Genomic DNA, 21,635 nt, shown 5'->3' with positions numbered 1-21,635 from the left:
GGTTCACTTTAGTTAGGTTCTTATGGTCACAATTCACTGTAGGTATGTTCTTATGGCAAAAGTTCCCTTGTAGCGTAATGAGTGTGCCTTTCACAGAAATGACGCTCCCAGTGTAAGGAATACAGCTGCCCTGGTGCTGCTTGTGGTGCTAAAGTGCCCCTGCTTTGCTTCACGAAACCCTACAGGACGCTGCCCCCATCCCGGGTTGCCGTTCACTCTGTCCATGCGGGGATGCCGGTATGATCAAAGGGAGGGACGGCCTCCGATACCGCAGCTCCTCTGTGAGCCGGTTCAGGCAATAGTGACTAGCTAGGCGCTAGGACTACCGGCACACTTCACCCCCCCTTGCTCCCGCGCTCGCTATCAACCCGCTCCCGGTGGTGCCACAAAGCGGGTTGGAGCGTTACCTTGGTGAGTCGGGGCTGACGTCCTGCTGCGGATTCCCCCGTCGGATCCGAGGCTCCCTTACACCCTGGCCTTCCATCTCTGCCGGCGCTGCACGGGTGAGGAGAAAGGCACCCCTTCCCGCTCCCAGCCCCGTCTTCCTCTGGCTGCGATGAGCGGCTTGGTTGCTAGGCAACCCCCCTGCGCTGGAGCCAATTCCAGCGCGGCTCCAGTCCTGTCGTCAGCGGTGCAGGGACAAAGTTCCCGGGCCCGCAGCGGTGAACACGGGGGGAGTTTCCTGGGGTGTGAACGTTGCGCCTGCGGCAGTGATCAGGGTGCCAAGGTTTCGCTAAGTTTAAATCCCGGATTCCAGGACAGTGCAGCCACCGCGCCCAGCACCACGGAAGGGTGAATTCAGATCCTGCGCTCAGTCCAAGCCGGCAGCAGTGATTCTGGCCAACAGTGCTATTTCCCTACCGCGCTCCCCAGTTCAATAAAGACGGTAGTTGAGCACCTCTCCCCACGGGCCAGCAGTGGTGATTTCATGCCCATACAGCGCCCCTTGCCACAGCGCTTTGGTCCTTGCAAGCACTGTCCGGCCCCAGGCCTGCGGAGGTGGTCTCGGGCAGTTTTGATCACAGGAGAAGTCCCACGTTGAACCACAGCCTCAGACAAGCCACGGGATCATGATTTTGCATACAAAGTCTTCTTCAAGCAGGGCAGGCCCCCGGGTGGTTGCAGATCCTTGCACACAAAGTTACAGGGGCAGTGTATAGGGATAATAAGACTTTGTAGTCCTCGTGGAGCAAGGCAGTCCTTATGGGGGTTGTGGAGACACTCGAGGTGTTTCTTTAGGCTTCCTTAGCAGGGCAGGATCAGCAGGCAGTAGGGCAGCTCAACAGGTTGAGGCAGTACGTTTGCAGAAAGTGGTCAGAGTAGTTACTAAATTTTTAGGCATACATTATAGTGTGAAGTGCAGTAACATATCACCATAAATCATATAGGGCCCGATGTAGGTAATTCTTATTTACCACTTCTTAAATACCGAATTTTACCGATTCGGTATTTAAGAAGTGGTAAATATGAAGGGGGGAGATGTAGGTATTTCCAGATGTGTAAATACCGAATCTTTAAGATTCGGTATTTACCGAATCTGGAAATACCGAATCGGTATTTCCTATTAATTCCTATGGGCTGTGAAGCCCATAGGAATCAATGGGCAATACCGATTCTGTAATTACAGAATCGGTAAATACCGATTTTAGCAAGGGTGCGGGGGGTGTCACTTTGACACCCTCTGGCACCCCAAAAATAGGCATGTGCGCCATGTGGCAGGCATACATGCCCTAAGGGCAGGTCTGCCTGTCACATGGCATAGGTGTGCATGCACACATGTGCATGCACACCGGAATCGGTATTTTACCATCAAATTGGATTTGATGGTAAAATACCGATTCTGTAAGGCCTCTGGGACTCTGAAGAGTCCCACCTACATCTCGGTGCCTCAGAATCGGTAAATTTACCAATTTTTTATTTTACCGAATCGGTAAAATTACCGAATCTGTAATTTTACCGATTCGTTAAAATAATGCCCCCTACATACCTGTCACCCATATACCGGTTGGTAACGGCCGAAAATACCGATTTTCGACCGTTACCGACCGACCTACATCTGGCCCATAGAGTTCAAAATCAATTATTTAATTTTAACAAGCCACATTGAATGCAATTCTTGAGTCAAAGCATTAAAGGGTCGAGGTGCTCAAAAACGTGAGGGATATCGAAGGAAGAATGGAGAGGTAGTACTGAGTTGGTAGGTGAAGGACTGGGTAAAGGTGTTTGTGACATGGAAACAATACACAATATATACAAATGAGCCTTTACAGTCTGTGGAGGTCAATTAGTTCCTATATACATTGCTCATGGGTAAATTTTTAGTAAGTACATTATCATCCCTGAGCATGTAGGTTTTGTAAAGACGGTCGACGTTTCGACCCCGTCAGAAATGAGGGTTACTAGTTGCCTCTTAATGGGGTCTTCATCAGGACAGGTGAGCACTTGGGATAGGATGTACTGGATGCGTTTAGATCCTAGGCGGGCTTTCATGAAGCTCCGGATTCAATGGGTAACATTCTAGTTGAGCATGGGGAAGAAACTCTCCCATTGCTGGCGCTGATAAGTCCAAAAAGAAGAAAAATCTTCAGCCCTCTAGCTCGTCGGCTTGATTAGTGAGCCTCAGCCCGGTCTCTGGCATTAGTTGTAGTGAAAACGGCGGCGTGCATGGTAACAGGTTGGGCCAGCAGTTCCTTAGAGCAGTCAGCCTCTTTCCCAGTGGCAATCCTTCCTGGCGCAGCAGTCCTCACTCCAGCAGCGCTCCGTCGTGGTCCAGCAGTGTAACAAAGAAGTGAGGCCAGGACCCTCCCTTATATATCTTTCAGTCAAGGGGCTAGAAAGTGGTAGAAGTCTCTGGAAGGGTCTGGGGGCAGGGTCTTCTGGAAGAGTCCAGGGAGTTCTGGGGTGTTCCCTGCCTTCCCTGACCTAGCTGTCACAGTGACGAGAGACAGGCCGTTAAGGCTACAGTGGGCAGCCCATCACAGCTCATCCCAGGGAAGAAGGTGTGAATCACCACTCCCACCTCCCAACCCAGGCAGGCTATCAGTATGCAGAAGGGAGGGGGGAGTCTGCAGAGCCTAATCTAAGTGTAGGGACAGAAAGGGAGGCTTGGGTCCTGTCACTGACTGGCCTGGACCACTACGGTTCATTAAACAAAAACCAATGGCCAGACAGGTTCGATTTCACAAAATACCCCACCTAGTCTGCAAATTACTAGGTTGGACAACCATTTGATTCAGTCAGTTATGCTTTATAAAAACTCTTTTTCAAAAGTTGTTTCATATGCCATAAAGAAAACACAATCATTGACAAATACATACATTCAAAAAATAATCATGAACGAAATATACAAATGCAAAATACATGCAACACATCACTATACAAATCACATAGACAACTGTACAATGCCTCTAATTAATAAGTTATGAGGCACCAGTCCTTCATATTATATATACATGTAGACAAGCGGACATTCAATTTATTATGGCAGCCTGCTTGTCTAAACCAGCCTGAGATTTTTTATCTTGCTCGATGGGGTCTGATTCAAGGGAAATGAGCAAAATGAATTGTGCTTTTATAGTAAGTTCTTTAGCCCTAGATCTGCCCCTTCTTTTTATCTCAGGCTGAGAGTCAACGCGTTTCGAACCCTGTGTTGGTTTTGGGTTCTCCTCAGGACACGGACTGGGGGTCGCTGTCACTGTGAAAAATGATAATGAAAATGGTGTCAGTGTAAGAAAACCTTAAAGGTTACTTTCTTACTCTCTATGGCATATGAAACAACTTTTGAAAAAGAGTTTTTATAAAGCATAACTGACTAAATCAAATGGTTGTCCAACCTAGTAATTTGCAGACTAGGTGGGGTATTTTGTGAAATCGAACCTGTCTGGCCATTGGTTTTTGTTTAATGAATCGTAGTGGTCCAGGCCAGTCAGTGACAGGACCCAAGCCTCCCTTTCTGTCCCTGTTTGTAGAGCGGGCAGCTGCCCGCAAGGCTCTAACTCATAAAAATAGACTTAACTGAGACTCATTAATTGAATCCAGGGAATTGTTGCCCTGGGCTAATAAGTATGTCAGAAAAAGACACATTGTCATTCAGTGAGGATCATATTAAAAAACTTCTCTCAGACTCCACAATCTTTTCATCGGTCACCCTGAGCAGCACAGCTAAGCAGCAGAATGTTACAGATAAACTAATAAGGTTGCAGAAAAAACATGTGAGAACTGAACTACATGGCAAATTCCTTCTCGTGAACCTCAAGGCAGGAACTATACCTTGGGGCCTTCAGATAAAAAAGGTGCCAGTTATATTCACCGACGATCCAGTGTACAAGAAAGGGTTCAGCTGCATTAGCACCAAATGTAGCAGAGACTTAAATGGTACATACAATCGAAACAGCCCACAGAATTTGTCAAAAAGAGATAGAGGAAATTGAGGAACAATTACAAAACATCAGAAATAATCATACTGAAACGGAAGCTAAATTACTTCTTGAAAAAATTGAAAAGGAACTTACAACATTCAAAGATCATATGATCAATTTCAAGACATCCAAATTTGAAAAGGACCAAAAGACTTTTAATCTCGAGACCGTGTATCCATATCTAAAAGACGACTTTTATACACGTCCACATTCTACCAGGTTCCTAAACACATATCAAGGTAGATCGAGAAAGAAGTTCCTCACTTTCTCTGAAACATCATCCTCGGAATCCTCGGCAGAGTCGGATCCTGGCGAAGGTGCATCCAACAGAAATCCCCAGAAGAGGCCTTTTTTAGGACAAGGCCTACAACAACCACGGAGCAAATTCATACCCCAACAATGGGAAATGACCACACGCAAGGAGCACTACAAGTCTTAAACAAATCCCCAATTATCAACTTATCAGACAGAATACTCTCCAAAGCAGAAGAAGAAGTATTACAATTGGGTTTGTCATTTGTACCAGGCACTCACATCGACTTCACGAAAATCAAATTGAAAGTCATTGAATTTTTCAGAAAAATAAGACTCAGATGGTTCTTCAAAGATGCAGTAAATCAACCATAGATCGAGGTTTCTGGTTTAAGAAACAAATCGTCTTTCTGTCCTCCTAACAACAACATGGCAAAAAATATCATCACTTTTGTACGGACAGTCATGTCTTCATTAAATGTTTTAGAAAGAAAACGACCCTTCGTTCCAACTAATCTTTCTAAAGGTCAAAAAGAAGCGATCAGTACATTAAAAAAATCAGAAAGACGCAGTCATCAGACCAGCTGACAAGGGAGGTGCAGTTGTCCTGTGGTCTAAAGAACTATACAAGGCTGAAGGTAGAAGGGATGTCTACAACCAGGACTGGTACCGTCGAATCACGCAGGATCCAACGACACAAATCACACAAGAAGTAGTGAGACTGGTCAATGAGGCAAGAGACAAGGGAGTGTTAGGTCCATCTATACTTTCTCCCAAAAGTACATAAAGACCCCGCGACACCACCGGGCCGTCCCATCGTGTCGGGGTGTGATTCAGTCTTGGAACCAGTCTCCAATTTTGTGGACGTGTTTCTAAAACCATTTGTCCTGGAAGTACCATCTTATCTGCGAGATACGATGGAATTCATCAATTAGGTGGAGGGATTTCAGTTCGATCCCGTGTCACAACTTTTGGTGACCATGGATGTTGCGTCTTTATATACGCAAATCCCCCAACAAGACGGATTGGATGCAATCGAAATCTATCTAGACAGAAGACCACGTCCTCACAGAGTTCCGACAGAGCTAATCATCGAATTCGCATCTCTAGCACTAAAAAAGAATTTCTTCATGTTTGAAGATGAGCTGTTCCTTCAGGTGAAGGGGACAACGATGGGATGTCCTTTTGCGCTGGAGATGGCTGTGGTGTATATGGTGCAGTACAAAGAAAAATAAGTGTACAATAACAATCCATACAAAGCACATATTAAGCAGTGGTTAAGGTATATAGACGACGTGTGGTGCATCTGGAATGGAACACCTCAGTCCTTAGAGGAATTTCATAACTGGCTAAATAATCGCAGTCTGGACATCAAGTTCAGCTTAACGTACGATTCTAAATCCCTATCGTTCTTAGATGTGGAGATCAAATCAACACCGGAAGGACTAATGTCTTCCCTCTTCCTCAAGAAAACTGATAAAAATAATGCCCTGCACTTTAAGAGTTACCATCCGAGAAGCCTAAAAAACAACCTCCCCTACGGACAATTCCTTAGGGTCAGACGGAACTGCTCAAGAATTCAAGACTTCGAAACACATGGCCATTCACTGGCTCAAAAGCTCCAAGAAAGAGGATGTCCACGGATGCTCCTCAAACATTCCATGAAGAGAGCCAGATGGACACCAAGGGAGCATCTATTGCAAAAGAAGGAAAAAGCATGGTGTGCGTATCTACCTTCGGACCCCGCACGCATCCAGTGCAAAAAATCATTCGGAACAGTTGCCATTTAGTGGAGGAAGCTATCCCCAACATCGGGTCACCGCTGTTCGCGCTCAAAAAGAACCGGAGCGTCGGACAGCAGATAACAGCCACACTTCCTGCAATCAAAAAAGACACACAGAGTACTCTCTTTGGTCTCAGTCTGGTCAAGGGACACCACAAATGTGGAACCTGCTCGGTGTGTAGTCTAACAATGGAAGGTTCATTGTTTACTGATGGCAAGAAATGTTGGCGGCACAATGACTTCACTAACTGTAAAACAAAGTATGCAGTATATGCCATTGTATGTCCGTGTAAAAAAGTTTACGTAGGCAAAACTACACAGGAGGTGCGCCAACGGATAATTCAGCATAGATCGAGAATCAATAACAAAGTACTCACTGCACCACTGGTATCTCACTTTCTTCAAAAAAACATTCTGTGAATGACTTGAATTGGACAATGTTATCAGTCATAAAAATCCCTGCCGGAGAGGGAGGAGATCCAGACATACGCCTCGCACAGAAAGAAGCGTACTTAATCCTCAAATTTGATACAGCAATGACAGGATTAAATGATTTGAATGTATTGAGTAACCTTTAACATCTTTCTCCTACATGGAGACTCTGTGACGGCGCTGCTCATTTTTGTGATGACCCACATAACTTCAATTCAACTACAAATCCCAGCACACACCTGCAACGCCACAAATTGTTTGCATTTAACCGCGGCCCCTTTAACATGAGCACACACGTCCTTGGCGTCACCACGCGTTACGCTTGGGGCGAGCAGATGGATGCTGGAAGACAGGAGTGAATAGTTCCCCTTCCAAGTACGTACGCCGCCCGTTCCAAATTAGAAACCTTTCGCAGAGTCTAAAATATCGGACCTGTTTCCAAATTCTTTTTATCTGTTACAGTTAGGATTTCTACCGTGCGGCTCGCCCAAATAATGCACGCAGCTGCGGCGCAATCAATCTTCAACAAGGTAGGAAGCTTTCCCCCCCGCTTGCATATGCTTCTGTATAAAGACATAACTGGCTTTATAACACCATGCCCGTTTTCCCTCAACATCGCTTGACACAAAGGTGCATGAATACCGAGTGTTGAACACAGTCCGGCATCCTTCCCTCGCGTCCATATTGTCAACACATGAAGGTAGGCTTTATTCCATAGCGGCACAAATCTAGTTACAATCGAGCTCTTAAACGGTGAAATTACAGCAGGTCTTCGATCTTTTTTCACCTACAGAATTCGTATGGGCGTTTTTGACAACTTTGGACCTTTGTGACCAGAAAAAATATTTTCAACAGGTAAATGCAGATAGCAGTAGAGAAGTCTGAGAGTAAGAAAGTAACCTTTAAGGTTTTCTTACACTGACACCATTTTCATTATCATTTTTCACAGTGACAGCGACCCCCAGTCCGTGTCCTGAGGAGAACCCAAAAACAACACAGGGTTCGAAACGCGTTGACTCTCAGCCTGAGATAAAAAGAAGGGGCAGATCTAGGGCTAAAGAACTTACTATAAAAGCACAATTCATTTTGCTCATTTCCCTTGAATCAGACCCCATCGAGCAAGATAAAAAATCTCAGGCTGGTTTAGACAAGCAGGCTGCCATAATAAATTGAATGTCCGCTTGTCTACATGTATATATAATATGAAGGACTGGTGCCTCATAACGAATTAGAGGCATTGTACAGTTGTCTATGTGATTTGTATAGTAATGTGTTGCATGTATTTTGCATTTGTATATTTCGTTCATGATTATTTTTTGAATGTATGTATTTGTCAATGACTGTGTTTTCTTTATGGCATATGAAACAACTTTTAAAAAAGAGTTTTTATAAAGCATAACTGACTAAATCAAATGGTTGTCCAACCTAGTAATTTGCAGGCTAGGTGAGGTATTTTGTGAAATCGAACCTGCCTGGCCATTGGTTTTTGTTTAACTAATCTAAGTGTAGGCAGGAAAAGGTCCCCTTTGTAAAAGTGGGATCCCTAGCGTAGTAGTGCCCAAACCCTATATATCATTGGAAAGGGTTCCCCGTCCCGAGTCCAACAAGACCAAACATGACAGACTTATTAGGTCCCTGTCAGAAGTTATCCCATAAGGGGAGGTTCCCAATGTTAGCCTATGGAGGATTAAGCCTTACTGCGGTAGCAGTAGCTTGTGGCAGATATGCCAGCCTCACAAGGTTTTAGGGGAGAGCACCTGCACCTCTGCACTGTTTAGCAGTAGTGAGGCACCCACAGTCCTAAGTCCAACAAAAGGTAAAGTGAAAATGGGAGGCAAAAGGGGAAAAAGGTAGGGGAAGACCACCCTAAGGCTTACAGGTCCAACACTGGCGATGTTGGAAGGGCTTCAAATGTAGCTTAAGGAATCCTGCACTTGGTAGTGTGTAGATGTAGAATGAATTTTCAGGCTGTTCACCTTATGACTATGTCCCAGCACAACCCTTGGCAGTGTGCCAATGTCTCTCTCCTGTTATATCCGAATATGCACAAACCCTTGTTCAGGGCTCTAAAAAGCTTCCTCTAGAGTGTTTTTTGGCTCCTTTTTTTCTCTCGCTGCCGTTGATGCCAGTACTAAATGTTTACAGGTACCTGGGGCTCCAATAACAGCCAAGCCAACAAAAGTTGGCAGCCAGAGTACTCCACTGTGCCTGTGGGTAAATCAGGGATCTGACAAGTTCAGTTCAGGGAGGGCAAAAGTGCAAATGAGAATAGCTTTTCTGTCTCTAGCTCAGTTAGGACATTCTCTTAGATTCAAAACTGCTGCAAAGCTTACCATTTGTTCCACATATCAAATTATCTAATTCTGGTTGTTTTATATATTTTGTTTACCAATTCCAAACCAGATCTAATCTTGCTAGCTTTAGCCCAGCTGCCTCCAGCTATTCTATTATTCATGTCTGAATCAATATTGTGTTAGGATAATAGTCCTTCTTCCTGGATCTTAAGAAGCTGTTGTTGCTGAATTTTGTTTTTATTGGGCTTTGAATTAAGTCATGCATTTCCTATTGTGGCGTTCTAGCCGGTTCACATTCCCAACTCGCCTGCTGTGTATGTATATACTTAGAAAACATAAGGGGTAGAATGATCACATTATTCTCGTCCATCAGCAATAACTTGGGACTGCACTGCAGTCCACCATTCTTCATAGCACAGTAAAGTATTATTTATTTATGTCCTTGACGAAGGCCACAAAGTCCAGCTTTGTCAAAATAGGCCATCAACGTTTAGTTTGTAGATCTATGCACAGATCTAATTTCATAAATAAGGAAAGTGATTTGATAATAGCTGTGGGAAATGATCAATGTCAGTTACCTGGAATACTAATGTCTTATTACAAAAGGATAGGCAATTTGTGACTGGCACATGTGTGTGGTAGAATAACACGTTCAATACTTACTGTTCAGACCTATAATCGTTCTAATGGCTCTTATCCTAAAATCTCCAAACCACTGTCTGATGGTCTCTCTAATTTAGGGGAACGATTTAAATCATTCTAAGCGTTCTTTTCCCAAGCTGGAAAAAGTGAGAGATTTAAGTCTCTCCTGTTTTATTTCGGCTTAACTCTGAGCTGTGTCTTGAGTCGGGTAGTCTCAGGAAACCTCATCTCAACAAAGACAGAAGTTTCACAGCTTTGTCCGACTTCACAGGAGGCAAAGTTAAATCTGCCCTGTCCCACCTCACATCAGAATTTCCTTCCACTGTAAGTCCCATGAACAACATATCTGCATCAGGGATTCGTGCAGATGCCTGCAACACTCCCAATGCAGGTATCGGGTGCAGGGAGGAAAGGCAGTAGTGGACAGTGTGGGGGCTGCTGAAGGGCAGTACTTGGGTAGGTACATGACTATGCCTAGGTCTTAGCACAGTGACAGCCCTGCTCTGCCCTGATTGGCTCTTTATTGCAGCTGCAACGGTGTTTGCTACATCCAAGACCTCAAAAACTGCCCTTTTTGTGAACGTCACACTTTAGCAAGCTTGAGAAATTTAAAATAAAATGCAGTAACGTTTCCAAATAGCAGTTCTTCTGAAAGTTTAAGATTAAACTAAAAACAATATCTCCAGCCATTATGTTTTAGTCATTAAGGTATTGTAAATTATACTGAGGTGCGTTGCCTGAAGTAAAACTATATGTGGCTTGTGCGACGCAGCCACGCAACAATGTCCTCTCTTTCTGCAGTAATTTTAATCCAAATAAAATTATTAGAACTACTTGTCACTTACGGTGTTTGACTGTCATGTAGAATTTAGCTTTGTTCCCTTCCTTGACTTCCCATTTAAATGTTTCACAAGTATTTGTTCCCCACCCATGCATGAATACAACGTTCATTCATTTTCTCTTTTTCTTACACCAGAATTTCCTTTTAACAAGCTCCGAGATTTCCAACGCCCCATATCGACTCATTGCAGCTCATGAACTGAAGTTTTCTCTCTCTCTCTTTTCTCTATTGTTCCCCTGCACCCCGTGAAACCCCACTCTCATTAACCACCAAAAGTGTGAAGTAAAGTCCTGTTTTTTGAATGTGTGTTCAAACGAAATACACTATCATGTGATTACATATTTTCTCTGAGAAGTCCATTTATCATGTCTATTCTTCCTCTTCTAATCTATGGACTCTATCTCAAAAAATTGTGAGATAAAGTATCAACTTCAGAAAATAATCTCTATTTTGAGACATAATAATCAACAGTCTAAAAATTAACCCTTTGGATGCTGGTGACGGAACCACTCCGTCACCAGCAAAGGACAGGCTGTGCTAATGACGGAGTGGTTCCGTCATGGCCCCACCGCCACGCCTGCGCGGCAGCGATTTTGCGCCTGCGCTGAGCGTTCTATTGAGCGGGCGGGGCCGTGACGGAACCAGTCCGTCACAAGCTCAGCGCGCCCGATGCTCGTGACGGAGTGGTTCCGTCACGAGCATGGCGGCGCCGCGTGGCCTCCCCTCCCCCCTAGCGCTGCGGCGGAATTACCGCCGCAGCCAAGGGGTTAATTTACATTTTCATAGTTACTTTCAGTGCCTTAAAGTTAATAATCAAAATCCCTGGTTGTGACTGCTTCCCCTTTTTTTCTATTATCATTTCTCGTCTTTACATCAGTTGTTGTCATGTTTTCCTTTTGGTAACATACAACTCACTTCATTGCTCCTTCGCCTGGTGCTGAAGGGACTTCAGAAAAGATATCCTGTTGGACAGGCCCCACGAAGGGCTCGCTCCCTCCCCGCATGACAGGGCCAAGACATCGGCTCTCCGAGGGCTACCCGCAGAAGCAACCCGCAACCCGTCCCCCTCCGGGACGCCTGCCCCCGGACATCTCTGTGCCACGGGCCCAGGCCCCCATCAACCCCATTGCCCGGCCCAGCCGCCATCTTGGACACTGCACCACGCGGCCGCGTGGCCTCGGCTCGACCCCAACCCTGGGCCTGGCCGGGCCCCGACATCCCGGCACCACCATCCACCCAGGAGGTGAACGGACCACTTGGCAGGTTAATGGGAGAAAGAAGTGTCGATGGCTCTCCCCCCGCCAGGGGCCGATCGCCCCCAGCCTCCCCGGGTGCTGGCTCCACCCCCCTGCTGGGTGTCTGGACTCCCTCATCCCGGACCTCCCGACCTCCCAGTGCGAGGGTCCGGACATCAAAGGGCGCCAGACCTATAACTGAGGCAGCCCCAGAGCAGGAAGGCAGTTGTATCCTGGAGTCGAGAGACACCGAGAAGAACTCATCCTTGACGGACTGCTGGCGCTGCCGCAGCCCTGCCTTGTGAACTATTGTCCTGCCTGCTGGCGCTGCCGCGGCCTTCTGCAACCTTCATCCTCGTGGGACCTGCTGGCGCTGCCGCGGCCCGTTGTAACCGTCATCCTCGTTGGGACCTGCTGGCGCTGCCGCGGCCCGTTGCCACCTACGACCTCTTCGGGACCTGCTGGCGCTGCCGCGGTCTGACCCGTCCGAACGCCGAGCTCGAGGATTGTGAGCTACCACCGTTTCACCTCAGTACCTGTAGGTACCAAGACTGTCCCGCTACCCCCTTTCCCTAATAGAGACTAGAATTGAGAGGATCATCGTGTCCTAATCTCCTTGTATCGTACCACCTTACTCAAAGAATTGCCTATAAAAGGTGTTAAGCTGATCTTCGTGTGGCGTCCATCTGTGGGGGGGGAAGTTACTCGTCTGTACGATCGCTGGAGACGGCCCTCACCGGAGGCCTCTCCCCTTGTGCTCGGCCGACCCTCCAGGTCCCCGTCTAACATTGGTGGCCAGCGGCGCGATCCGAACCAACGCGTACCGTACAGAGAGTAACTCACCCTACGACTAATCCACAATGACGACCAGAGAGAGCGGATCTGCAGAGAAATTCCAGATGGAAAAACTGGAAGAGTACAACCACCGAGAGCTAAAACAATTTTGCATAGAACTAGGCATTGCTACCACCGGTCTGAGCACGAAAGAGGACTTCAAACACGCCCTAGAATCCTGGGCAGAGACGAATACCGCCGAAGCCCCGGAACCAAACACCACTCTGACAGAAGAAAGGAGAACGGATCTCTCCCGGGAAGAGATCCGAGAACGAGAGAAAAATAGACTTCACGAGTTAGAGCTGGCACGGCTCAAATTAGACGGAGAATTGAAACTGGCAGAACAAAAAATGAACTTAGAACACTTACGGCTCCAAGAAGAGCGAGAGGAGAAGCAGAGACAGAGAGAACTCGAAGAAAAAAGACTGGCATACGAACACGAGTGCAAGCTAGCGGAGATAGAGATGCGCAAACAGAACAAAGACCTAGGGGTGCCCGAACAACCGCGCCCCCCAGGTACTACCGAACAGAAGGTCCACATCCCCAAAGATGTGGTCCGGGAATATTTTCGGAACGACGACATACAGCAGTGGTTCAAGGCCTACGAGATCGCCATGACTGCCCACCGGATCGCTCGAAGTGACTGGGGAGCCGGTCTATGGGGGAGATTCGTCAATGAAGGCCGTGATGCCCTGCTGCAGCTTCCGGACCATCAAATGACGTCCTATGACCACATGAAGGCCGCCCTCCTCAGTCGATATGGGCTGACGTCCGAGATGTACCGCCAGAGGTTCCGCAACTGCACCCGCATCCCGGGTACAACCTGGATAGAATATGTGAACTATTTCAGCCGAGCCTTCGAGGGATGGATCAAGGGTAGCAACGTAACAACCTACGAACAGCTCTTCAACCTCATTGTGTGGGAGTACCTCTCCAACAACTGCTTCGTCGAGCTCAGGCAGCACCTCCTCGACAGTAAATTGACTGACCCCCGGCAGCTCGCCGCCAAGGCTGACCGATGGGAGAGCACCCGAGTGGCCCGAAGTGGGCCCAACGAGCAGAACAGAACCAACCAAGGTCATCATCGTCCCCGAGGAGGAGGAGGAGGAGGCCCGGGCCGGGGGAGAGACGCCGTCCCAGCCGCTCCCGCAAACTACACCCCGCCCCCGGCCGGCCGGGGCAACCCCCGATGCGCCCGGGGTTCCGAGCCAACGTTACGTGTCATCGATGCCAGCGAGTCGGCCACTATGCCAGTGACCCGACCTGCCCAAAGAACCAGACCCCCGGGCCCCGCCAGGTGGCTGCCGCCGCCCTAGGAGAAAAGCAAGTCTCCGAAGGACCTGAAGAGTACGAGCAGGAGCAGCCCGAGTGGGAACCTGCCGCCATGACCCTGGCCTGCCTAGGGGGGAAGAGACCTGATCCCGCGGGCTCCCCTACCAGCCAACACCAGGAAGTACAGCCAGTGGGTGAACATAAATGGGCGTAAGGCCGAAGCCCTGCGTAACACAGGGGCCAGTGTGACGGCCGTCCGTTGTCACCTGGTGACCCCAGAACAAATCCTGCCAAATGTTCTTTGCCCCGTCCGATCGGCCGACAATTCGGAGAGCCTGTGTCGGATGGCCTGCGTCCCCTTCGAATGGGGAGGAGTGTCCGGGATGCTAAAAGTGACTGTCCGCGACGATGCCCCCGTGGACTGCCTCCTGGGGAGCGATCTCGAGAGTTCCCCGTGGGCAGCCGTTGAAAGAAGAGAGCACCTGGGGATGTTAGGCCTCCTGGGCTGGGCGTGCGTAACAACCCGGTCCATGGCCGCCGACACCATCCCTAGATCTGAAGAACCCGCATGGCCAGCACCTCCTCCCCCGATCGCTCCGGAGGGAGACTCCATCCCTACCGACAACCCGGAACAATCCCAAGAAGAGCCCGCTCAGCCCCAAGACCTTCCGGACCTGGCTCAGTGGCGTCAGGAAGGGGGGCCCACCCAAGAACAATTCCGGCAAGAGCAAAAGACATGTCCCTCCCTCGAGGGACTGCGACAGCAAGCGCTCGCCCAGAGCGCAGGAGACACCGCAGGGGCCCACTGGATCTATTGGGACAATGACCTACTGTACAGCGAACAAAGAGTAGCGGAGCTGGGGACCAGTCGAGTGCTGGTGGTGCCCCTCCGCTTCAGAGACTTCCTTTTGAACCTGGCCCATGATGTCCCCCTGGCTGGACACTTGGGGCAAGACAAAACATACAACCGCCTGGTGACTCACTTTTACTGGCCGAGAATGAGAAATGACGTCTCCAACCACTGCCGGTCCTGCCCGACCTGCCAGGCCAGCGGGAAGAGCGGCCGCAAACTCAAGGCACCCCTGCAACCATTCCCCGTTGTGACCACCCCGTTCGAAAGGGTGGGAATAGACATTGTGGGGCCCCTGGACCCCCGAACAGCACAAGGGCATCGCTTCATCCTGGTCCTGGTGGACCACGCCACCCGCTATCCTGAGGCGGTTCCCCTTCGAACTGTAACAGCCCCCGTGGTAGGGCGAGCCTTAATGGGGATCTTCTCTCGAGTGGGCTTCCCCAGGGAGGTCGTCAGTGACAGGGGCACGAACTTTATTTCAAAATATATGAAATCCCTATGGCAACAGTGCGGAGTCACCTACCGATTCACAACCCCCTATCACCCGCAAGGAAACGGACTGGTCGAGCGATTCAACCGCACTCTCAAGGGGATGATCATGGGGCTGGAAGAACCCCTACGCCGCCAGTGGGACGTGCTACTACCGTGCCTCCTCTTCGCCTACCGAGAAGTCCCCCAGAAGTCCCTCGGCTTCAGCCCCTTCGAACTCCTGTACGGACACCCTGTTCGCGGGCCTCTCAGCCTAGTTAAGGAGGAGTGGGAAATGGCCCCCCTGAACACCCCTCCAGACGTCTACAAGTACCTCCTGACCCTCCGCAATCAGACCCGGCGATTCAGAGAGCTCGCCAAAGCCAATCTTGAGGCCAGTCAGGAGGACATGAAGAAGTGGTACGATCAACATGCCTCCTCCATCGAATTCGAGCCTGGCCAGCAGGTGTGGGTGATGTCCCCCATCGAACCCTGTGCCTTACAGGACAGGTGGACGGGGCCCTTCAAGGTGATCGAGCGTAAGAGCCCCGTCACCTACCTCATCGACATGGAATCCCCCCGGAACCCCCTCCGGGTCCTCCACGCCAACAGACTCAAACCCCACTTCGTGCGCTCGGAGCTCAGCCTGCTGATGGCCACAGACAGTGGAGCTGAAGAGGACTCCGAGCCCCTCCCTGACCTGCTGGGGACCGGGGAAAAAGATGGTTCAGTGGACGGGGTCCAACTCTCCGAGGCCCTGACCCCGGAGCAGCGCCAAGACTGTCGGGCCCTCCTGCTGCAATTTGCACGCCTATTCTCCCTCACACCCGGGGTCACCCCCTGGTGCCTGCACGACGTGGACACTGGCGACAGTCCTCCTATCCGACACCGGCCGTACCGAGTACCAGATCGGGTACGCACCTGCATCCAAGAAGAAGTTTCCAAGATGCTCGCCCTCGGAGTCATCGAACCCTCGGACAGCCCCTGGGCCAGCCCGGTTGTACTGGTCCCCAAAGCTGCGGCCCCGGGCACCACACCCGAGCTCCGGTTCTGCGTCGACTATCGGGGTCTGAATGCTGTCACCCGAACCGACGCTCACCCCATCCCCCGAGCCGACGAACTAGTTGACCGCATGGGGGCGGCCCGCTACCTCAGCATCTTCGACCTGACGGCGGGCTACTGGCAGATCGGCCTCACCCCCAGGGCACAAGAACGATCCGCTTTCTCCACCCCGGATGGACACTACCATTTCAGAGTGATGCCCTTCGGCATGAAAAACGCTCCAGCCACGTTTCAACGACTTGTGAACCAGGTATTGGCGGGCCTCGAAGAGTTCAGCGCCGCATACCTGGACGACATCGCGGTGTATAGCCGCCACTGGTCTGACCACCTCCGCCACCTCCGAGGGGTCCTGCAGGCCCTCCAACAGGCCGGCCTCACAATCAAGGCCAGCAAGTGCCAAATAGGCCAGGGGTCCGTGACCTACCTCGGACACCAAGTGGGGAGCGGTCTGGTGGCCCCCCTCCAGCTCAAGATCGCTGCCATCCAGTCCTGGCGGCCCCCCGTAACTCAAACCGAGGTCCGAGCCTTCCTGGGGCTCACCGGATACTATCGGCGGTTCGTGAAGGACTATGGCAGCATTGTTCGGCCCCTCACGGAACTCACATCCAAGACCAACCCAAAAACCGTCAACTGGACCCCCGACTGTCAAGCGGCCTTCGAGAGGCTGAAAGCCGCCATGTGCACCGCCCCTGTGCTCCAGGCCCCCGACTACAGCCGTGAGTTCATCGTCCAGACTGATGCCTCAGACCATGGCATCGGGGCCGTCCTCTCCCAACTGAACCCCGAGGGAGTCGACCAACCAGTGGCCTTCCTCAGCAGACGCCTCCTGCCCCGAGAACAGCGCTGGAGTACCATTGAGCGAGAGGCCTTCGCAGTAGTATGGGCCCTCAAGAAGCTCCGGCCTTACCTCTTCGGAACCCACTTCCGGGTACAAACAGATCATCGGCCCCTGCAATGGCTAATGCAAATGCGGGGAGAGAACCCCAAACTATTGCGATGGTCCATCTCCCTGCAGGGGATGGACTTCACTGTGGAGCATCGCCCTGGCCAAGACCACGCCAACGCGGTTGGCCTGTCCCGCTTTTTCCGCCTCGACGAGGAGAGTCCCCAAGAGGATGGGTGACTCTCCCCGCCTTCAGCTGGGGGGGGACGCATGTTGGACAGGCCCCACGAAGGGCTCGCTCCCTCCCCGCATGACAGGGCCCAGACATCGGCTCTCCGGGGGCTACCCGCAGAAGCAACCCGCAACCCGTCCCCCTCCGGGACGCCTGCCCCCGGACATCTCTGTGCCACGGGCCCAGGCCCCCGTCAACCCCATTGCCCGGCCCAGCCGCCATCTTGGACACTGCACCACGCGGCCGCGTGGCCTCGGCTCGACCCCAACCCTGGGCCTGGCCGGGCCCCGACATCCCGGCACCACCATCCACCCAGGAGGTGAACGGACCACTTGGCAGGTTAATGGGAGAAAGAAGTGTCGATGGCTCTCCCCCCGCCAGGGGCCGATCGCCCCCAGCCTCCCCGGGTGCTGGCTCCACCCCCCTGCTGGGTGTCTGGACTCCCTCATCCCGGACCTCCCGACCTCCCAGTGCGAGGGTCCGGACATCAAAGGGCTCCAGACCTATAACTGAGGCAGCCCCAGAGCAGGAAGGCAGTTGTATCCTGGAGTCGAGAGACACCGAGAAGAACTCATCCTTGACGGACTGCTGGCGCTGCCGCAGCCCTGCCTTGTGAACTATTGTCCTGCCTGTTGGCGCTGCCGCGGCCTTCTGCAACCTTCATCCTCGTGGGACCTGCTGGCGCTGCCGCGGCCCGTTGTAACCGTCATCCTCGTTGGGACCTGCTGGCGCTGCCGCGGCCCGTTGCCACCTACGACCTCTTCGGGACCTGCTGGCGCTGCCGCGGTCTGACCCGTCCGAACGCCGAGCTCGAGGATTGTGAGCTACCACCGTTTCACCTCAGTACCTGTAGGTACCAAGACTGTCCCGCTACCCCCTTTCCCTAATAGAGACTAGAATTGAGAGGATCATCGTGTCCTAATCTCCTTGTATCGTACCACCTTACTCAAAGAATTGCCTATAAAAGGTGTTAAGCTGATCTTCGTGTGGCGTCCATCTGTGGGGGGGGAAGTTACTCGTCTGTACGATCGCTGGAGACGGCCCTCACCGGAGGCCTCTCCCCTTGTGCTCGGCCGACCCTCCAGGTCCCCGTCTAACATATCCCATTGGTGCAGAGGTGGAATACATATAATATTGAGGGAGCAGAGGTGAAATACATATACTATTGAGGGAGCAGAGGTGGAATACATATAATACTGAGGGAGCAGAGGTGGAATACACATAATATTGAGGGAGCATAAAATGGTTTAACCTTTTTATGTTTTTGCTTCTCTCACTGCGAGAAACCAGAAGTGCCGGGTCGGGGGCAGGTGGGTGGGCGGTCCTGCTCGAGGGCAGGGGGAATGGCTTGCTCACTGTTGTGGGTGCTGACTGTTTGGTCGGCCCAGGGCCGACCAACCCAGTCATGCGGACTCTCCCTTTTTCTCTTTGTAGGCTGCATGCACATTACAGCATTCTGAATTCCAACAAGCAAGCAGTGGTGAGCACTGTAAGGTGCTTGAAGGCAGTGTGAAGCTGGCACTGGTGGGCAGAAATGAGCTGGCTTTCATGGGCAGCGTGTGAAGGTGACATTGGTGGACACCGTAAAAGTTAGCACAGGTGAGCTCTCTCTCTTCCACACTCTATCTTGCTGTCTGTTACCATACTTTTTTTCTGCCACACTCTCAACATCTCTGTGTGGTTCTCTGTGTAATAAACTCCCAAAATAAATCCAACACCCAGCAATTTCTTAAATGATAAATAATTCAATCGTATTGCTTTATTATCCACCCTGCTTTCTCAAGTTAGCTTGAAAATGCATCATTTGTCCACTCTTACAAATTGTTCTCGCGGGGGGGGAGAGTGACCGCCCCGAACCCCTCGTAGGTTGTTCAGCCACCCTACCTACCCTCGCTTGACGTAGTGCAGTACGACAATTTTACACTCGCCACTTTCAAATGTCACCAGCCGCCACTGCTCAAATTATGCAAACACTCAAGTATGGGAATGCCTCTCACTTTCAATCGTCATGCCTCTCTTTGACTCTCTTTGGTCTGTGTGTGTGAATATATACACACACACACATAAATTTACACCCACACACACACACACACACATATATATACACACATATAGACACACATATAACAGTCCAGCAGGCAACCACACACGGTCTTTATTAGATTGCCTTTTCTTTTCTAGCTGTCACTGTATAGTTTTTACCATCCTTGGTAATCTAAGTCTGTGGACAGAAGTCGCTATGGTGGCGCAATCATATATCATTCATCAAGTAAAATGCCCCACCTTTTTAATCTCTATCCCCTTTCTTGCAATTGGCACAGCTTAGAAATCATCATCAAATCACTTCCGACCTTAACACTGACACAGGTAGAGAACTGGTAAAGGAAAATAGATTTACCTAATTTATTTCTCTTCCTTTTTAGGACTTATGGAAGCCTTTATCCCTTTACATCTTGCTAACGTCTTTAGGTTCCACAATAATTCTGCACCATTGGTTTGTGTGGCTGCCACAACTAACAGAACAACTGGTAACGGATCTCTCAGGGCCGCCAGCTATACTATGCCTACAAAAAGACACTAAAAAGACATAACAGGAGAAAGGTGGATAAATGTTACATGGGCAATATATCTTAAAACACAAAGGGGCATGTGTACAACAGAATGACAGGGCGTGGTGTTAAGCAAAACTTGCTAAAGCCACACTCCGCCATTCTGAAAAAGCAGGGCTGCATCATGTTTACAAAGATACGGTGCACCCCTCCATTTCCCGTAGCGGTGGCGCTAGAGTAAGCTGCCTAGCACCAACGCAGGCACCTTTGCACTAAAGTGCAATGGTGTCTGCGTTGGGGGAACAAATGTTTATGTACAGGAAGGTGTCCATTCCTGCACATAAACAATCACAAATGGTGATTTGTAACTTCTGTGTGCTGCATTGTGCAGCACACATCGAAGTTGCAAATCGTCATATTTTTAATGATTGTTTATGTGAAGGAAGGGACCCCTTCCTGCACATAAACAATCATTCATGGTGTTTTGCTGTTTCTATGTGTGATGCACAATGCAGCACACATAGAAACAGCAAAGAAGAGGAGAAATAAAGCATTTCTCTTCATTTTACCACGTAAGGACTAGGTTTTCCCTGGTCTTAATTTTGGCGCTGCCCCATATTTAACCCACCCTTGTAAATATGGGGCAGCCTCAAAATCAATGGGTGTTGTGGCGAAACGCCTACCGCAGCACCTATTGCCCACCCCTTTCACGATAAGTATAGCGTGAAAGGGGACCTTATTTACAAGGTGGCTTAACGCCATCTTGTAAATAAGGTGAAGCCCCTATCGCCACAGGAACGTCGTAAAAACTGATGTTCTTGTGGTGATAGGGGCATGTAAATTTGTTCCAACGTTGTCACGTATCACTGAAGGGATAACAGCACAGCATCATTAAAGTCTAGAACTACGACTGGAACTTCATAGTTACTAATTCTGAGTATTCCTCAAGACAATGTTCCACTTTACTCACACATTCCATGGATTTATTCTGCTTATTCCAATTAAAGACATGATATTCAATCTTCACATCTTTGTCTTCAATAAAATATCACTATATGTCGGGGGTTCTCCCTGATAGGCACCCAATAGGCAGGCTGCCCTGCCAAACTAATGCAAATTATCTACACTACTGGCTACAAAGGTTGTTTTGGAATAAAACCCTTGAAGGAAATTGCACATTAATAAGTAACTTTTTCGCAGTGCATTTCTTTAACATAAATTCTGCAAATTAAATGTATTTATTTACCATACTGAAATTGAAATAGATTTCAAAATATTATTTTCAATTACAGCACCATTAAATTGTAAAGCATTTCAGTCTCAGTTTAGTCCTTCATCCTAACATTAAATATTTCGCAAATATTTTACGCATGAAAAAACAACTTGGAAGATAATTGAGGTCAATGCAGTTGGAAATCTGAAATGAAAAAAGTAGTACCAAAAATCACTATTAGATCCACAAACTTTTGATACCATCTATAAATGTACTAGTTATTCGCAATGTTAACTCAAACTTTTACAGACAGTTGACATTCCTCACTTGTAGTTTTCTTGCAATTCATGCACCAGCAAAATACATTCAGTC

The sequence above is a fragment of the Lissotriton helveticus genome, chromosome 1_1 (assembly GCF_964261635.1).
Source record: "Lissotriton helveticus chromosome 1_1, aLisHel1.1, whole genome shotgun sequence".
Taxonomy (NCBI): Eukaryota; Metazoa; Chordata; class Amphibia; order Caudata; family Salamandridae; genus Lissotriton; species Lissotriton helveticus.
This window is presented reverse-complemented; position numbering follows the sequence as displayed.